The sequence below is a fragment of the Anoplopoma fimbria genome, chromosome 21, assembly GCF_027596085.1.
Source record: "Anoplopoma fimbria isolate UVic2021 breed Golden Eagle Sablefish chromosome 21, Afim_UVic_2022, whole genome shotgun sequence".
Classification (NCBI taxonomy): Eukaryota; Metazoa; Chordata; class Actinopteri; order Perciformes; family Anoplopomatidae; genus Anoplopoma; species Anoplopoma fimbria.
In genome coordinates this window covers 6,604,098-6,606,929 of record NC_072469.1, presented here as the reverse complement: position 1 = coordinate 6,606,929, position 2,832 = coordinate 6,604,098, and positions in this window count along the sequence as shown.

Genomic DNA, 2,832 nt, shown 5'->3' with positions numbered 1-2,832 from the left:
TCATCACTGTAAACTGATTATATTTGGGTTTTGGATTAAACTAGTCAGTTTAAGACCTTTCTGGAGGACAATAATAGGCATATACCACTTTTTTCTGACATTTAATAGACCAAACGATTAATAAATGAATCAACAATGTAATCATAGATGGAAATTACTGTTAATTGAAGCCCTACTTCCCAGATTGTGTCATTCTGAAATAACTATAGAGGCTTGAAGAGGTGAAAGTATCCAGTATTTCACATTGTAGTTTGCTTACTGTTTTGTATGAAGCATGACTCTTAGTGTGAGTCCTTTGTCACCCTCTTGTGGCCAAATTAGGAAGTGAAGAATTAAAACAAAAAAACATAGAAAAAATGCTTGGAACATTTAATTGGTTGAGCAATGATTAGAGTTTGGTCCCGGCAGCCCTTTTAGGCTTTCATGCTTTATGATCCCTTATCCATTTGTGTGAACCCAGATCTGAACATGGACCCCTCCCTCATTTCAAACAGTCAGCACCTCCCCTCCCCGGCTGTTTGCTCCCTCTGTCGGTCAGTAATAGTACTACCGCTCCTCCCTCACCCCCCGTCAGCCCCCATACACCCCCTGTCTGCTACACACTGGGACATTACCATTTGGCGAGACTGGCTTTGGTGAGGGAGATGGTGGGGGTCCTGCAGGGGGTACTCCTGCCGCTGAAGGCTCCCTTTTGCATCGCCCTAGCCTGCCGGATCTCTTTGTTATCGTTGAACCCACGTGCTGTTGCTGGAGAAATGGGAGGTTGGCTCAATCTCAGAATCTGCATGGATACGCTCGACGGGTTGAGCTTCTGACCTTGCAGGAAATTGAGACGGAAACCTTGTGGGCCTGTTTGATTAATATATTATTATTATTATAATATATAGCCTGTGTCAAATGTTATGGCACCCAAGGTTAATTTAATGCATAACCTCAATGTGGATGGACATTTTCTGCAGTATTTGACTAAAAGGGAGGATGATGATGGATTGAGGCGAAAAAGAGAAATTTTGCAGAGGGGGTTTGGGCTCTTTATGTTTCCTCAGACAGAGCCTTACAGACTGGATTAATGACACCAGCAGTACACTCATCTGAACACAAGGTGTCCCCACTAAGCAAACTAATGCCAGAAGCCGTCAGCAACACATGGGCGGGCCAGCTTTTGCTTATCGATAAGTCGATTCCAATAATCAGGGGTGTTTGAAAGAATTTGAAGGACATACATTTAGATTTTTCACTTTCTGCTTCTTCTTTAGATGCAACTTTATTCTGTCAGTCGTAGATGTTAACAGCTTGGCTCTTTTGAGAGGCCTCTGAGGGATCCTGCATCCTCCAGAAGGTCATGACCTCTGGCCTAGATGTCACCGAACCACTAACCAGCTGTTGGCTCAATAACTGCAGAGGTCTCCTCCCAGAGTTGATCAGAAGAAGAACGTCTATTCCTTACTCTCCTTATTGTTAAGGAACAGGCTTGTTATGATGTGGTGATTGTTGAAGGACAGATTTTGTGTCAAAGCTTTCCGTCACCTCTTGAGGGCACAAATTGCCTTATTTTGACACCTGGTTCGACACTTTTCTGCCGTTTTTCACGCCGGCAGAGCAGAGGAAGAGGAAACAATAACAGTAACAATAATCCGTCATGTGTCACAAAAGCCAAGCCCCCCCCCCTTTGAATCTGCCTCACTTCTGCTCCTTTGTCATTCAAATAACCTCATGAATATTTCACTCCTATGATCTGATGGCTGGAAGAAGGGAGGGAGAGAACGACGGAGGGGCTGGAGCAGCAGGAGACATGAAAGAGTCATAATCTACAACAGTAATGACCTGACTGGCGACGGACTGGAGTGTGAGTTAGTGTGTGAACTTCTGCTGTGCCTCAACAATCCTTCTGTTCATCAAGAGGGTGACTTGGTCTTTCACCTTTCAGCATTTTTCTTAGTTGTCTTTAAATAAAATCAGCCCAACAAATCCCGACAGAACCCAATAACACGTGTCTAGTGACACAGTCACCTTGTTGTGCAGACCGGTCTGTTTGTTTGCCACTACACTGTACCCACAGTCTGCATGCAGCCTCTGGGTCCAACTAGTGGGTGAAAGGTAAAAGCTAATGAGGCGAGCGGAGGAAACACTCCTAACCTATGAATGCACTCTTGACTGAAGAACAAGCGCGGAAACACAGGAAGTGAAGGTGCTCTTGACGTGGCCTTCTGTTTTCAATGAAGTGGGGATTTAGAAGACACGTTTTACCGAAGCCAGTTGAGAAAATCACCCTCTTTCTTCGTCATCATCACCACGTCACGGCTCCATCATGTGGAGGTTTACATGGGTTCACATGTTAATGATATGCAGCGTGGCCCCTTTAAGAGCCCAATGTCCCTTTTTTTTTTCTCTTTTTTTTTGAGAATGAGCCCAGGATTCAGAGGTCTGTGTGCGCTGACCGTGGCCTCTGGGTTGGTCACCAGAGGGGGGAGGAAGGGAGGGAGGGAGGGAGGGAGGAGGAGGGGGGGGAGCTGCAGCAGCAAAGGGAACTGATTCGAAACCTCCCCAGCCCCCGTTCAGGACCAAACGGCAGCCTCGCCGCGCCGCATGCCCTTATCTACCAATGGAATGCAACAGCTGTGCGGGGGAGCAGGCAGGGTGGGCTGGCTGAAACCCCCTGCCAGACCCCTGCACAGCCCCCCTCACACACACACACACACACACACACACACACACACACACACACACACACACACACACACACACCCACCCACCCTTCCACCTCCAAGCGACGTGCCGGGCTCCTGAAAGGCAGCTCAACTAAAAAAAAAGTGAGCTAGACACACAGTGAGA